Genomic DNA, 17601 nt, shown 5'->3' with positions numbered 1-17601 from the left:
GTAAATTTTTTATAACATTATCTATCCCTTATATTCATTTTTCCAACTTTTCCCCTCCCTCCTCCTAATCCCTCCCCTAGATAACAGGAAATCCCATACATATTAAATGTGTTACAGTATAACCTAGGCACAATATATGTGTGTAAATCCAATTTTCTTGTTCGCACATTAAGAATTAGATTCTGTGGACCCACATTTAACACCACATACTAAGATAAGATCAAAATGGGTCCAAGATTTAGGCATAAAGAATGAAATTATAAATAAATTGGAGGAACATGGGATAGTTTACCTCTTGGACTTATGGAGGAGGAAGGAGTTTGTGTCCAAGGGAGAACTAGAGACCATTATTGATCACAAAATAGAAAATTTTGATTACATCAAATTAAAAAGTTTCTGCACAAACAAAACTAATGCAATCAAGATTAGAAGGGAAGTAACAAAATGGGAAAATATTTTTACAGTTAAAGATTCTGATAAAGTCCTCATCTCCAAAATATACAGAGAATTGACTTTAATTTATAAGAAATCAAGCCATTTTGCAATTGATAAATGGTCAAAGGATATGAACAGACAATTTTCAGATGATGAAATTAAAACTATTTCCACTCATATGAAAGTGTTCCAAATCACTATTGATCAGAGAAATGCAAATTAAGACAACTCTGAGATTCCACTACACACCTGTCAGATTGGCTAAGATGATAAAAAAAAATAATGATGAATGTTGGAGATGATTTGGGAAAACTGGGACACTGATGCATTGTTGGTGGAGTTGTGAAAGAATCCAACCATTCTGGAAAGCAATCTGGAATTATGGCCAAAAAGTTATCAAAATGTGCATACTCTTTGACCCAGCAGTGCTACTACTGGGCTTATATCCCAAGGAAATACTAAAGAAGGGAAAGGGACCTGTATGTGCCAAAATGTTTGTGGCAGCCCTTTTTGTAGTGGCTAGAAGCTGGAAGATGAATGGATGTCCATCAATTGGAGAATGGTTGGTAAATTATGGTATATGAATGTTATGGAATATTATTGTTCTGTAAGAAATGACCAACAGAAGGAATACAGAGAGGCTTGGAGAGACTTATATCAACTGATGCTGAGTGAAACGAGTAGAACTAGGGGATCATTATACACTTCAACAATGATACTGTATGAGGATGTATTCTGATGGAAGTGGATATCTTCAACATAGAGAAGAGCTAATCCAATTCCAATTGACCAATGATGGACAGAATCAGGTACACCCAGAAAAGGGACACTGGGAAATGAGTGTAAACTGAGAACATTTGTTTGTTAGTTTGTTTTGTTTTGTTTTGCTTTGTTTCTCTTCCCAGATTATTTTTACCTTGCGAATACAATCCTTCCTTTGCAACAACAATAACAAAATTCGGTTCTGCACATATATATTGTAGCTAAGATATACTATAAGATATATAATATGTATGGGAATGCCTGCCATCTAGGGGAGGAGGTGGAGGGAAGGAGAGGAAAAACTCGGAACAGAAGGGAGTACAAGGGATAATTGTTGTTAAAAAAAAAAAGCTACCTATATCTATGTACTTTCAAAGAAAATGTTATAATTATAAAAATTAATAAAAAATGTTAAAAAAAAAAAAAAAAGAATTGGATTCCGAAGGTATAAGTAATCTGGGTAGAAAGACGTTAGTGATAATAGTTTACATTCAATTCCCAGTGTTGCTTCTCTGGGTATAGCTGTTTTTGTCCATCACTGATCAACTGGAAGTGAGTTGGATGTTATTTATGTTGAATATATTCACTTCCATCAGAATATATCTTCATACAGTATTGTTGTTGCAGTATATAGTGATCTTCTGGTTCTGCTCATTTCACGCAGCATCAGTTGATGTAAGTCTCTCCAAACCTCTCTGTATTCATCCTTCTGGTCATTTCTTACAGAGCAATAATATTCCATAACATTCATATACCATAATTTACCCAACCACTCTCCAATTGATGGACATTCATTCATTTGCCAGTTACTAGGCACTACAAAAAGAGCTGCCACAAACATTTTGGCACATACAGGTCCTTTTCTCAACTTTAGTATTTCTTTGGGATATAAGCCCATTAGTAGCACTGCTAGATCAAAGGGTATGTATAGTTAGATAACTTTTTGGGCATAGTTCCAAATTACTCTCCATAATGGCTGGATTCTTTCACAACTCCACCAACAATGCATTAGTGTCCCAGTTTTCCCACATCCCTTCCAACATTCATCATTATTTTTTCCTGTCATCTTAGCCAATCTGACAGGTGTGTAGTGGTATCTCAGAGTTGTCTTAATTTGCATTTCTCTGATCAGTAGTGATTTGGAACACTCTTTCATATGAGTGGCTATAGTTTCAATTTGTCTGTTTGTATCCTTTGACCATTCATCAATTGGAGAATGATTTGATTTCTTATAAATTAGGAAAAGTTCTCTATATATTTTTGAGATGAGGCCTTTATCAGAACCTTTAACTGTAAAACTATTTTCCCAATTTGTCACTTCCCTTCTAAGCTTGTTTGCATTAGTTTTGTTTGTACAAAAGCTTTTTAATCTGATGTAATCAAAATCTTCTATTTTGTGATCAATAATGATCTCTAGTTCTCCTCTGCTCATAAATTCTTTCCTCCTCCACAGGTCTGAGAGGTAGACTATTCTCTGTTCTTCTAATCTATTTATGATCTCATTCTTTATGATTAAATCATGGACCCATTTTGATCTTATCTTGGTATATGGTATTAAGTGTGGGTCCATATCTAATTTCTGGCATACTAATTTCCCGTTGTCCCAACAGTTTTTGTCAAATAATGAATTCTTCTCCCAAGCATTGGTATTTTTGCATTTGTCAAACACTAGATTGCTATAGTTGTACCCTTTTTTGTCCTTTGGACCTAATCTATTCCACTGATTGACCGGTCTATTTCTTAGCCAATACCAAATGGTTTTGGTGACTGCTGCTTTGTAATATAGCTTTAGATCAGGTACAGCCAGACCACCTTCATCTGACTTTTTTTTTTTCATTAATTCCCTTGAAATTCTCGACCTTTTATTCTTCCATATGAATTTTGTTGTTATTTTTTTCTAGGTCATTAAAATAGTTTCTTGCAAGTCTGATTGGTATAGCACTAAAAAAATAGATTAGTTTGGGGAGTATTGTCATCTTTATTATATTCACTTGGCCTATCCACGAGCACTTAATATCTTTCAAATTATTTAAATCTGATTTTATTTTTGTGGCAAATGTTTTGTAATTTTGCTCATACAATTCCTGACTTTTCTTTGGTAGATGGATTCCCAAATATTTTATATTCTTGACATTTGTTTTGAATGGAATTTTGCTTTGTATCTCTTGTTGTTGCATTTTGTTGGTGATATATAAAAATGTGGAGGATTTATGTGGATTTATTTTATATCCAGCAACTTTGCTAAAGTTGTGAATTATTTCTAATAACTTTTTATTAGAATCTCTGGGATTTTCTAAGTATACCATCATATCATCTGCAAAGAGTGATAATTTGATTTCCTCATTACCTACACTTATTCTTTTAATCCCTTTCTCAACTCTTATTCCCGAGGCTACCATTTCTAATGCAATATTGAATAGTAATGGTGATAGTGGGCAACTTTGTTTCACTCCTGATCTTACTGGGAAAGCTTCCAGTTTATCTCCATTACATATTATGCTTACCAAAGGTCTTAATATATATGCTCCTGAGTATTTTAAGGAATAGTCCATTTATTCCTACACTCTCAAGCTTTTTTAGTAGGAATGGATGTTGTATTTTATCAAATGCTTTTTCTGCATCTATTTAGATGATCATATGTTTTTATTAATTTGATTATTAATATGGTCAATTATACTAATAATTTTCCTAATATTAAACCAGCCCTGCATTCCTGGTATAAATCCTAGTTGATCATAGTGTATTATCCTAGGGATGATTTTCTGAAGTCTTTTTGCTAATATCTTATTTAAGATTTTAGTATCAATATTCATTAAGGAGATTGGTCTATAGTTTTCTTTCTCAGTTTTCAATCTACCTGTTTAGGTAACAGTGCCAAGTCTGTGTCATAAAAGGAGTTTGGTAGGACTCCTTCATCCCCTATTTTTTCAAATAGTTTATGTAACATCGGGGCTAATTGTTCTTTAAATGTTTTACAGAATTCACATGTAAATCCATCTGGTCCTGGGGATTTTTTTTTCCTGGGGAGTTGATTAATATCTTGTTCTATTTCTTTTTTCTGAAATGGGACTATTTAAACAGTTTACCTCCTCCTCTGTTATCTGGGAAGCCTATATTTTTGGAGGTAGTCATCCATTTCAGTTAAGTTATCAAATTTATTGGCATAAAGTTGGGCAAAGTAACTCATTATTTCTCTAATTTCCTCTTCATTGGTGGAAAGATCCCCCTTTTCATTTTTAAGACTAACAATTTGATTTTCCTCTTTCCTTTTTCTGATCAGACTTACCAGAGGTTTGTCTATTTTACTGGCTTTTTCATAAAACCAACTCTTGGTTTTATTTATTAATTCAATAGTTTTTTTTAACTTTCAATATTACTGATTTCTCCTTTTAATTTTAGAATTTCAAGTTTAGTTTTTGGTTGGGGGTTTTTAATTTGGTCTTTTTCTAGCTGTTTCAGTTGCAGGCTCAATTCATTAATTTTCTCTTTTTCTATTTTATTCAAATAAACCTCTAAAGATATAAAATTTCCCCTTATTACCGCTTTAGCTACATCCCAAAAAATTTGGTATGATGTCTCATTGTTGTCATTATCTTTGGTGAAATTAATAATTGTTTCTATAATTTGCTGTTTCACCCAGTCATTCTTCAAGATGAGATTATTTAGTTTCTAATTACTTTTTGGTCTATTTACCCCTAACTTCTTATTGAATGTAGTTTTTATTGCAATGTAATCTGAGAAGAAGGCATTTACTATTTCTGCCTTCCTGCATTTAATTTTGAGATCTTTATGTCCCAATATATGGTCAGTTTTTGTGTAGGTTCCATGAACTGCTGAGAAGAAAGTATAATCCTTTCTATCACCATTCAGTTTTCTCCAAAGACCTATCACACCTAGTTTTTCTGATGTTCTATTTACTTCTTTAATTTCTTTCTTATTTGTTTTGTGGTTTTATTTATTAATTCTGAGATTACAAGGTTGAGATCTCCTACTATTGTAGTTTATTTTATTATACTATTATAGTTTATTTTAATATAGTTATATTTCTTCTTACAACTCTCTTAACTTTTCCTTTAGAAAGTTAGATGCTATACCACTTGGTGCACATATGTTTAGTATTGGATATGGCTTCATTGTCTATGCTACCTTTTAGTAGGATATAATTTCCTTCCTTATCTCTTTTAATTAGATTAGTTTCTGCTTTTGCTTGATCTGAGATAAGGATGGCTACCCCTGCTTTTTTGCCTTTACCTGAAGCATAATAGAATCTCCTCTGTATGTATCTCCCTGCTTTAAGTGTGTTTCCTGTAAACAACACATTGTAGGGTTCTGACTTTTGATCCAGTCTGCTATCTGCCTCCGTTTAATGGAAGAGTTCATCTCATTCATATTTACAGTGAAAATTGGTAATTCTGTATTTCCTGCCATCATATTATCCCCTGATTATGCTTTTTTCCCCCTTGTTCCCCCTGAACCCCCTTTCCCAGTATTTAATTTATGGACCCCACTTGTGACCTCCCTTTTTAGTATCCCTCCCCCCTCCTTTTTAAGTCCCTGCCCCTTTCTTGTATACTTCCCTTATTCCCCTTTTCCTTTTCCTTTTCCCTTTTCCTCTCCCCCCTTATAATGAGGTGAGAGAGAATTCTATGAAAAACAAATACATCAATTATTTACTCTTTGAGCCTACTATGGTGAGAGTAAGAGATAATCATTATCTCATCAATTCCACTTAGAATCTTGTTTCAAGTTCTGGCCCATAACGTCTCCTGGTAGGATCAGATCAATCATATTGAACCATGCTAAGTTACATAATTATTGTCTCTATCAATAGTACCTTGCAAGAATCCTAACCAAAAAGCTTTTGAGAATTAGAAGACTTAAGAACTCTGACAAATTTAGTCACCAACCATGATTCTAGAACACTGTCAATAAGGAATGGTATACAACTCTTAGCAGAAACATGATGTCTTCAGTATTCAGAATTATAAATACGTTTTTGGACTCAGTCAATGTAGCAATTTGTTTTTACTTGACTACATATATTTATTATCCACAGTAATGTCAAGACAATAATGTGTTTAGAGAATAGAGTAAGCCAAGAACATCTGGTCTTCTGTCAAATGATAGTTTAATCTCTTTCTGAACAGTTACCAGGTCCTCTTATTGTCTCTGGTTTTGGAGCTCGGTTTCTACTACTTGGTCCTAACACCAAGGTTTTTCATCCTGGCAGACTTTGGATTAGCCTTCTGTTTGTATCAGAGATCTCTTTCTGATTTCCTATATTGTCTTGGGCTGGAAATAATGTCTCTCCCTGATCTTTGATGACTCTGACCCTCTAGGATTGGATTTGAGGTATTATTTTAAAGTTAATTGGAGAGGAGTATTGGAAGAACTGAACTAAGTGCTTCTCTATTATACCATCTTGGCTCCATTCCTGGAACCAGATAAATGATTTAGATATATACGATGATTTTATAAACAAATCAGGTAGCATAGAAAAAAATATATGTCAAATATAAGGATAAAGAAAGGGTTTATGACTAAAGTAGTGATAAAGAGGACAAGAAAAAAAAAAAATAAATCATTTGGGCCATGGGAAATGATTTTTGCATAAACAAAGCCCAGTCAAAATTAGAAGGAAATATAACCAGAATACAAATTGTATATTAAGTTTTTCTGATAATGATGTTTTTTCCCATACACATATATGGATAAAGTGGAATAAAATTTATAAAGAAAAAGATTCATTCCTCAATTAACAAATGGTCAATATATATAAATAGGCAGATTTTAGAAAAAGAAATAAAAGCTATTGATTGTTATATAAAATAATGTTCTAAATGAATGTTTATTAGAGAAATGGAAAATCAACCTACTCTGAGATCCCACTTCATAACTATCTGATTAATTGATAGGGCAGAAAAGGAAAATGGCAAATGCTTGAGAGAGTGCTGAAAACTTGAGACACTAATGAACTACTTGTGGAGTTGTGAACTGCTCTAGTTATTTTTCAGAACAATTTGGAATGACCATCTATGTGTAACCCTTTGATCCAGTAATACAGGTATGTTATATAGTCATAATGGAAAACTATTCTTTGATAAGAAATGATGAGCAGGATGGCTTCAGAAAACAAACAAATTTTGGAAGACATATAAACTCAAAACAAACAAAGTGAAATAAGCAGAACCAGGAGACCACAAAAATATTGTAATGAAAATTAACTGTGAAATATTTATTCTGATCAAGATCACAATCCAAAACAGTTCCAAATGACCCAAGATGAAAAATGGTATCTATTTCCTCAGAGAGAAATGTGAAACTCTGGGTACAGATTGAAGCATACTTTTTCATTTTCTATATTTTACTTTTTAACATGTGTTTTCTTTTGCAACATGGGTAACATAAAATATACTTTGCAGGCTCCACATATGCAAACTCAAAAAAATTGCTTGCTTTCTTATGGTTTGAGGGAGAGTGAAAATGAGAATTAGAAACTTAAACTTCAAAAAAATATGTTAAAATTGTAATAAATATAATTGATAAATATTAAAACAAAATATATATTTAAAATAGAAATGCAAGCCAAAAAAAGGAAATATAATATATTTTGAACTTAGATAAGAAAATTTTCAACCACAGAGGATGGCATATATTTGTCTAATTCACAGTTCTTCTCTAATGGTCTTATATTTGACTACAAGCTTAAATCAAGTCAATAACTTGATATAGCTTTAGAAATAAACAAACTAAAAATAAGAAAAATCTTCAATTGTACTAATAATACAAGTTCAGTGTCCAGAAAAAAAATGGAGTTTATAGTTTCATCACACTGACTCTGATTAGGACACATCTAAAGAAGTTTGTTTATAGCCATATGTCATAATTTAGACAGGAAATTGACAAACTGGGACATAACATGCACAAAAGAAAAGATTTGCAGAGTATTGAGAGTATTCCAAATCATATCTTATTAGGGATAACTAAGGGATCAAGAGATATTTAGATAAAGAATAGGTGATATGTGCTACAGTAAAATTGTTTTCAAATATTTGAAAAGTTATCATGTGGAAGAAGGATTAAACTTGTTCTGTGGACCACTAGAGTACAAAGATAAGACAAGCAGACAAAACAAACAAGGAATTCAATAAAATTACAACTTTTTAACAATTAATTTTGTATAAATATATGAGTAAGCTTACAAAAACTGGAAAGTTTCAAGTTGGAATTAAAAAATGAGAGATGTTAGGAAAGGGGAAGAAAAAAAGCATTTATTTAGCACCTGTTACATGGCAAGAACTACATATTGAGTATTTAAAAATATCTCTCTTGAGTCTTACAATAACTTTATGAGGCAGGTGCTATAATTATCCCTATATTTTTTAGTTAAGGGAACAGGCTGATTGAGATTTAATGACTTGCCCAGATCCACAAGGCTAGTAAGTAACTGAAGTTAGATTTGAAGTTAGATTTACCTGAATCCAGATCCATCATTTTTTTTATTAATTTTTTTTTTATTTTTCATACATGGAAAATTCTTCAATATTAGCCCTGAAAAACTTTGTGTTCCAGTTTTCTCTCCCTTCTGTCATAGACGGCAAATAGTCCAATACGTATGAAACATGGTAGAAATATATGTTAAATCCAATATAAATCTATGCATATTTATTTATTTTTTTAATTTAATTTTTATTTTATTTTATAATTATAACTTTTTTGACAGCATATATGCATAGGTAATTTTTTATAACATTATCCCTTGCACTTACTTCTGTTCAGATTTTTTCCCTTCCTCCCCCAATGCCCTCCCCCAGATGGCAGGCAGTCTTATACATGTTAAATATATTACAATATATTCTAGATACAATATAAGTGTGTAGAACCAAATTTCTTGTTGCACAGGAAGAATTGGATTCAGAAGGTAAAAATAACAGTTTACACTCATTTCCCATTGTTCCTTTTCTGGATGTAGCTGATTCTGTCCATCATTAATCAATTGGAATTGGATTAGCTCTTCTCTATGTTGAAGATATCCACTTCCGTCAGAATACATCCTCGTACAGTATCATTGTTGAATGGTTCTGCTCGTTTCACTTAGCATCAGTTGATGTAAGTCTCTCCAAGCCTCTCTGTATTCCTTCTGTTGGTCATTTCTTACAGAACAATAATATTCCATAACATTCATATACCATAATTTACCCAACCATTCTCCAATTGATGGACATCCATTCATCTTCCAGCTTCTAGCCACTACGAAAAGGGCTGCCACAAACATTTTGGCACAGGTCCCTTTCCCTTCTTTAGTATTTCCTTGGGATATAAGCCCAGTAGTAGTATGGCTGGGGCAAAGGATATGCACATTTTGATAACTTTTTGGCCATAATTCCAGATTGCTTTCCAGAATGGTTGGATTCTTTCACAACTCCACCAACAATGCATCAGTGTCCCAGTTTTCCCACAGCCCCTCTAACATTCATCATTATTTGTTCCTGTCATCTTAGCCAATCTGAAAGGTGTGTAATGATATCTCAGAGTTGTCTTAATTTGCATTTCTCTGATCAATAGTGATTTGGAACACTCTTTCATATGAGTGGAAATAGTTTTAATTTCATCATCTGAAAATTGTCTGTTCATATCCTTTGATCATTTATCAGTTGGAGAATGGCTTGATTTCTTATAAATTAAAGTCAATTCTCTGTATATTTTGGAGATGAGGCCTTTATCAGAACCTTTAACTGTAAAAATGTTTTCCCAATTTGTTACTTCCCTTCTAATCTTATTTGCATTAGTATTGTTTGTGCAGAAACTTTTTAATTTGGTGTAATCAAAATTTTCTATTTTGTGATCAATAATGATTTCTAGTTCTCCCTTGGACACAAATTCCTTCTTCCTCCATAAGTCTGAGAGGTAAACTATCCTATGTTCTTCTAATTTATTTATGATCTTGTTCTTTATGCCTAAATCTTGGAAGCACTTTGATCTTATTTTAGTATGTGGTGTTAAGTATGGGTCCATGCCTAGTTTCTGCCATACTAATTTCCAGTTTTCCCAGAAGTTTTTGTCAAATAATGAATTCTTATCCCAAAATTTGGGATCTTTGGGTTTGTCAAACACTAGATTGCTATTTTCATTCACTATCTTGCCCTGTAAACCTAACCTATTCCACTGATCAACTAGTCTATTTCTTAGCTAATACCAAATGGTTTTGGTGACTGTTGCTTTATAATATAGGTCTTGATCAGGTACAGCTAGACCACCTTCATTTATTTTTTTTTTTTCATTACTTCCCTTGAAATTCTCAATCTTTTGTTGTTCCATATGAATTCTGTTGTTATTTTTTCTAGGTCATTAAAATAGTTAATTGGGAGTCTTATTGGTATAGCACTGAATAAATAAAATAGTTTAGGGAGTATTGTCATCTTAATTATATTCGCTCGGCCTATCCAAGAGCACTGAATGTCTTTCCAATTATTTAAATCTGATTTTATTTTTGCGGCAAATGTTTTGTAATTTTGCTCATATAATTCCTGACTCTCCTTTGGTAGATATATTCCCAAATATTTTATACAATCGATCGTTATTTTGAATGGAATTTCTCTTTGTATCTCTTGCTGTTGCATTTTGTTGGTGATATATAAAAATGCTGAGGAGGATTTATGTGGATTTATTTTGTATCCTTCAACTTTGCTAAAATTCTGAATTATTTCTAATAGCTTTTTAGCAGAGTCTTTGGGGTTCTTTAAGTATACCATCATGCCATCTGCGAAAAATGATAATTTGATTTCCTCATTTCCTACTCTAATTCCTTGAATCTCTTTCTCAGCTCTTATTGCTGAGGCTAGAGTTTCTACTACTATATTGAAAAGCAATGGTGATAGTGGGCAACCTTGTTTCACTCCTGATCTTACAGGGAAAGGTTCTAGTTTATCGCCATTACATATGATGTTTACTGAAGGTTTTAAATATATGCTCCTCATTATTTTAAGGAATAGTCCATTTATTCCTATACTCTCAAGCGTTTTTAGTAGGAATGGATGTTGGATTTTGTCAAATGCTTTTTCTGCATCTATTGAGATGATCATATGGTTTTTATTAATTTGATTATTAATATGGTCAATTATACTAATAGTTTTCCTAATATTAAACCAGCCCTGCATTCCTGGTATAAATCCCACTTGGTCATAGTGTATTATCCTGGGGATGATTTGCTGAAGTCTATTTGCTAATATCTTATTTAAGATTTTAGCATCAATATACATTAAGGAAATTGGTCTATAGTTTTCTTTCTCAGTTTTCAATCTACCTGGTTTAGGTATCACTACCATGTCTATGTCATAGAAGGAATTTGTTAGGACTCCTTCAATCCCTATTTTTTCAAATAGTTTACATAGCATTGGAATTAGTTGTTCTTTAAATGTTTGGTAGAATTCACATGTAAATCCATCTGGTCCTGGGGACTTTTTCTTAGGAAGTTGGTTAATAGCTTGCTCTATTTCTTTTTCTGAGATGGGACTATTTAGACTACTTACTTTTTCCTCTGTTAATCTGGGCAAGCTATATTTTTGAAGGTATTCTTCCATTTCATTTAAGTTATCAAATTTATCGGCATAAAGTTGAGCAAAGTAGCTCCTAACTATTGTTCTAATTTCCTCTTCATTAGTGGTGAGTTCACCCTTTTCATTTTCAAGACTAATTTGCTTTTTCTCTTTCCTTTTTTTAATCAGGTTTACTAAGGGTTTGTCTATTTTGTTGGTTTTTTCATAGAACCAACTCTTAGTTTTATTAATTAATTCAATAGTTTTTTTACTTTCAATTTTATTAATCTCACCTTTTATTTTTTGAATTTCAAGTTTTGTGTTTGTCTGGGGGTTTTTAATTGTTCCTTTTCTAGCAATTTGAGTTGTAAGCCCAATTCGTTGACCCTCTCTTTCTCTATTTTATGCAAGTAGGCCTGTAGAGATATAAAACTTCCCCTTATTACTGCTTTGGCTGTAACCCACACATTTTGGTATGATGTCTCATTAGTGTCATTTTCTTGGGTGAAGTTATTAATTATGTCTATGATTTGCTGTTTTACCCAATCATTCTTTAGTATAAGATTATTTAGTTTCCAATTATTTTTTGGTCTATTTTCCCCTGGCTTTTTATTAAATGTAATTTTGATTGCATTGTGGTCTGAAAAGGATGCATTTACTATTTCTGCCTTACTGTATTTGATTTTCGGGTTTTTAGGTCCTAATATATGATCAGTTTTTGTATAGGTTCCATGAAGTGCTGAGAAGAAAGTATACACCTTTCTGTCTCCATTTAGCTTTTGCCAAAGATCTATCATATCAAACATTTCTAGTATTCTATTTACCTCTTTGACTTCTTTCTTATTTATTTTGTGGTTTGATTTATCTAATTCTGAGAGTGCAAGGTTGAAATCTCCCACTATTATAGTTTTGCTATCTATTTCCTCTTGCAGCTCTCTTAATTTCTCTTTTAAGAATTTAGATGCTGCACCACTTGGTGCATATATGTTTAATATTGATACTGCTTCATTATTGATGCTGCCCTTTAGCAGGATATAATGCCTTTCCTTATCTCTTTTAATTAGATAAATTTTTGTTTTTGCTTGATCTGAGATGAGGATGGCTACTCCTGCTTTTTTGGTTTTGCCTCAAGCATAATAGATTCTGCTCCACCATTTCACTTTTAGTTTGAATGTCTCACCCTGTTTCAGGTGTGTTTCCTGTAAACAACATATAGTAGGATTCTGACTTTTAATCCAGTCTGCTAACTGCTTCCTCTTTATGAGGCAGTTTGCCCCATTCACATTTATGGCTAGAAGGACTAATTCTATATTGCTTGCCATCTAATTAACCCCTGCTAATGCTTTTCCCCTTTCCTTCCCTCTTACCCCCCTACCCAGTATTAAACTTGTGAACAGCCCTACCTTTTTAGGATCCCTCCCTCACCTTAAAGTTTCTCCCCTTATTTTACCCCTTTTCCTCCAAATTTCTTTATTCCCTTCACCTTAATTTACTCCTTCCCTTTCACTTTTCAATGAAGTGGAAGAAGTTTCACCATAAATCGAATATGTGTATTGATATACACTATGTTTATCTCCCTCCTTTCTTTCTCTCAGATATAATAGGTTACCTTTGCCTCTTCTTGAGATGTAGTACCACCACTTTAAACTTTTTTATGATATAATTTCCTTTCCACCTCTAGTTTTTAAGACAAATTGTACATATGTTCTTTACATATTTTTTGGCAGAATTATAGTTGTCAAGATATCTTTTTACCTTTTTAGAAATCTCTTGAGTTCTGTATTTGAAGATCAAACCTTTTATGTAGGTCTGGTTTTTTCATCAAAAATAGATGGAATTCATTTATTTCGTTGAATGTCCATCTGCTTCCCTGGAAAACGATGCTCCTTCTTGCTGGGTAAGTTATTCTTGGGTGCATACCAAGTTCCTTAGCCTTTTGGATTATCATGTTCCAGGCCCTTCGTTCTTTTAATGTGGACGCTGCTAGATCCTGAGTTGTGGATCCTCCATATCTGAATTGCTTTTTCCTAGAAGCTTCCAATATCTTTTCCTTTGTCTAATGGTTCTTGAACTTGGCCACTATATTTCTTGGTGTTTTGATGGTAGGGTCCCTTTCAGTAGGTGATCGATGAATTTTTTCAATGTCTATTTTACCCTCTGTTTCCAGAACTTCTGGGCAGTTCTCTTTGATAATTTCCTCGAAAATAGTGTCCAAGCTCTTTTTTTCCTCACATTTTTCAGGGAGTCCGATTATTCTCAAATTGTCTCTCCTGGAGCTGTTTTCCAGGTCTGTTCTCTTTCTAGTAAGGTACTTGACATTCTTTTCAATTGTTTCATTTCTCTGGTTATGCTTGACTACCTCTTGGTTTCTCCTTGAGTCATTCATTTCTACTTGTTCCAGTCTAATTTTTAATGCTGTATTTTCTTCACTCACTTTTTTTATATCTCTTTGTAATTGTCCAATTGAGTTTTTATCTTCTATAGAATTTTTTTCCATTTTATCCATTTTATTTTTTAGAGAGCTGTTTTCTTTTTCCAGCTCACTAATCCTGTTTTCCTTGGAGTTGTTTACCTTTTCCAGCTCACTAATCTTGTTTCTCAATGATTTGATTTCTTTATCCACTCTGTCTTTGAATGCCTGGGATGACTTCTCCAGGCTCTCTTGCCAAGCTTCCCTTTCCTTTTCCCACTTCTCTTCCAGCTCTCCTGTGAGAGCCTTTTTGATTTCCTCTATGAGATTCTTTTGTATTGAGGAGCAGCTCATATCCCTCTTAGGGGATTCATCTGGGGACAGTCTGTTTTTAGTCTCCTCAGTGTTTGAAGTCTGCTCCCTCTCCATACAAAAGCTGTCAATGGTTAGAGCCCTTTTGAATTTTTTGTTCATTTTGTCAGAGTAGGAATCAAACAAAACAAATTGACGAGAGAAACAATAGGTCTGTTTTTGGGGGGATGGGGCAGGATGGTATTAATGGGCTTCCTCTACAGACTGGGGGTAGGGCAGCAGAGAGCCACTAACAGAACAGCAATGACAGTACTGAGTCTGTGCTCTGAGGCTCTGAGAACACACTGAGTCAGTCCAGGTGGGGGTTGGGGGTGGCCGTTTTCTGAGAGACACTGGCTTTTTGGGGTTTTAATCTTCACCTCCAGTGTTTATACCCTCTCTGCTGCTCCTAGCTTGCTGCTAAGCAAGTATCCACACTGGGGAAAAAGTCTTTTCACAGAAATGGCAGAGATCATACCCCTCCCCCTCCAGTCTGAGCTTTGTGAGCTGCTGGTCTCCCTCTGGCTTGCTTGCCCTCAGTCTGTGCCCAGTCTGATTGACCTTCCCCCGAGCAAACACAGACCTTTTCTGGGGACTTTCAAGGATGTCTTCTCTTGGTGATTATTTGTGGATTACTTTCTGGGTCAAGCATTAAGTCTGAGGCTTGTCATGAAATAAGTTCTGAGAGAAAATGAGTAGCTCAAGCAGCTGTCTGCCTACACACCGCCATCTTGGCCAGAAGTCTCCATCTATGCATATTTAAACAATTATCTTGCTGCACAAAAAAATAAATAAAATAAAACCCAACAGAAACAATAATTTAAAAAAACATGTAAGTAAACAATCAAAAAAAATGAAAATTCTATGTTGTGATCCACATTTAGTTTCTACAGTCCTTTCTCTGGGTGTCGATGGCTTTCTTCATCACTATACCTTTAGAAATGATCTGAATGATTTCATTGTTGAAGAGTCACATCCATCAGAATTAGTCATCATATAATCTTGTTGGTCTTATGTATAATGATCTCCTGGTTCTGCTCATTCCTCTTAGCATCAGTTCATGTAAGTCTCTCCCAGACTCTTTGAAATTAAACAGCAGGTGGGGGGCAGAGCCAAGATGGCGGAGAAGATACACGCAACTGAGTAAGCTCCATTCTTTCCTCACAACCAACTAGATTTAATCAGCCTCAGAAATAGCGCTGGACTGATATAATCCACAAGGACTGGAAGCACTTAAGTTATCAAATTTATTGGCATAAAGTTGGGCAAAGTAATAATAGTTTTTTTACTTTCAATATTATTGATTTCTCCTTTTAATTTTTGTATTTCAAGTTTAATTTTTGGTTGGGGGTTTATAATTTGGTCTTTTTCTAGCCTTTTAAGTTGTAAGCCCAATTCATTAATCTTCTCTTTCTCAATTTTCTTCAAATAAGCCTCTAAAGATATAAAATTTCCCCTTATTACTGCTTTAGCTGCATCCCAAAGATTTTGATATGATGTCTCATCATTATCATTATCTTGGGTGAAATTGTTAATTGTTTATATAATTTGCTCTTTCACCCTCAGATATGGTGTATTTTCTATGTCTCTTCCTGGGATGTAGTTTCCCTCTTTTTATCACTCCTTCCCCTTTTTCTGAACCGACCTCCTTCCCTTTACTACACCCCCCTTTTTTTCTTTTATATCAGTAAAATCAAATTATCCTTGAGTATTTTTTTATATACCCACAACAGAGTTACAGTTCTCAAGGGTTCTGTGTACCTTTTTCTGTTTCTCTTCAGTCTTGTGGATGTAGATCAAATTTTTTGTTTAAGTCTGGTTTTTTTCTTAGAAACATATAGAATTCCTCTGTTTCATTGAATGACCATTTTCTTCCATGGAAAAAGATGCTAAACTTAGCTGGGTAGTTCATTCTTGGTTGCAGTCCTTGATCTTTTGCCTTACGGAATATCAGGTTCCAGGCCCTTCTATCTTTTAACGTGGAGGCAGCCAGATCTTGGGTGACCCTTATTGTGGCACCTTGGTATTTAAATTGTTTTTTTCTATCTGCTTGCAGGATTTTATCCTTTGTGTGGTAATTCTGCAGCTTAGCCACAATATTCCGTGGTGTTCTTTTTTTAGGGTCTATTTCAGAAGGAGTTCGATGAATTCTTCCCACATCTACTTTCCCTTCTGTTTCTATTATCTCTGGACAGTTCTCTTTGATAATTTCCTGTAAAATAGAATCTAGGCTCTTTTTTTGGTCATAGTTTTCTGGAAGTCCAATAATCCGCAGATTATCTCTCCTAGATCTATTTTCCAGGTCTATAGATTTTCCCAGTAAGTATTTGACGTTGTTCTCCAGCTTCTCATTTTTTTTGTTTTGTTTGACTGATTCTTGGGTTCTCTGTGAATCATTCATTTCTATTTGTTCCATCCTGACTTTTAAGGAGTTATTTTCTTCTTTCACAGTTTTTAGTTCTTTTTGTAAATGCCCAATTTGGTTTTTAAATGAATTATTTTGCTCTATTGAATTTTTTTCCATTTCCCTAATTTTTTTTTTTTGAGAATTATTTTCTTTTTCCAATTCAGAAATTCTATTTTCTTGAGACTTTTTTATCTTTTCCAATTCAGAAATCCTACTTTCCTGTGTTTTTTTAACCTTTTCTAATTCACTAATTTTGTTTCCCTGCATCTCCTGTGAATTCTTTATTTTTTCCAACTCCAATTTCAGGACGTTGTTATTCTCTATCATAACTTCCCTTTCCTTTCCCCATTTTTCTTCGATCTCCCTCAATTTTTTAAGAGTTTCTTCTAGGAGAGAGTTATGTGATGGGGGGCAGGAATCGTTCCCCTTTAGGTTGTTGTCTGTTGATTCTCTGCTGTCAACTTCCTCGGGGTTGGATACCCGCTCTTTCTCTGTATAGAAGGAATCTATGGTTTTTCTAGCTTTTTTGTTCATACTTAAAAAAATCTTTTGGGGTCTGTCTCTGGGGTAGGAAATTATTTACTTCTTTACCAGCTTCCTCCCAGACCGGATGGATGCAGCGGCTCCTGAGCCCGAGCTAAGAGAGAGCTCTGGGAGAGAGTTCCCCACCCCCTCCCTGGAAGTGCCTCAGAGGTGATTAG

The sequence above is a fragment of the Sminthopsis crassicaudata genome, chromosome 5 (genome assembly GCF_048593235.1).
Source record: "Sminthopsis crassicaudata isolate SCR6 chromosome 5, ASM4859323v1, whole genome shotgun sequence".
Taxonomy (NCBI): Eukaryota; Metazoa; Chordata; class Mammalia; order Dasyuromorphia; family Dasyuridae; genus Sminthopsis; species Sminthopsis crassicaudata.
The sequence above is the reverse complement of the archived record's forward strand: the minus strand, read 5'-3'. Positions refer to the sequence as shown.